We start from the raw sequence: 320 nt of genomic DNA, 5'->3' as shown, positions 1-320 counted from the left end.
ATTTTATGGCGAACCCCCTCAAGAGTTGTGTCTAAACTTACTGTCTCAAATCTCTCTCCTTTCAATCATCAACCCACTCCAGTCAAGCCTTCACTTCTACCTTTCTGTGAAACTGTTCTTGTCAAAGTCCCCGGTGACCCTAGTTAATTTTCAACCCTCTTCTTTCTTGACCCATCAGCCGCATTTTACCCAGTGGATCACTCCCTCCTCCTTAACACGCTTTTTCCACTCGGCTTCCAGGAACCACACTTGCCTAGTTTTCTTCCCAACCTCCCTGGAGGCACCTCCTCAGCCTTCTTTTCTAGTTACTTCTCTTTCCT

The sequence above is a fragment of the Lipotes vexillifer genome, unplaced genomic scaffold, assembly GCF_000442215.2.
Source record: "Lipotes vexillifer unplaced genomic scaffold, Lipotes_vexillifer_v1.1 scaffold308, whole genome shotgun sequence".
NCBI classification, from domain to species: Eukaryota; Metazoa; Chordata; class Mammalia; order Artiodactyla; family Lipotidae; genus Lipotes; species Lipotes vexillifer.
This window is presented reverse-complemented; position numbering follows the sequence as displayed.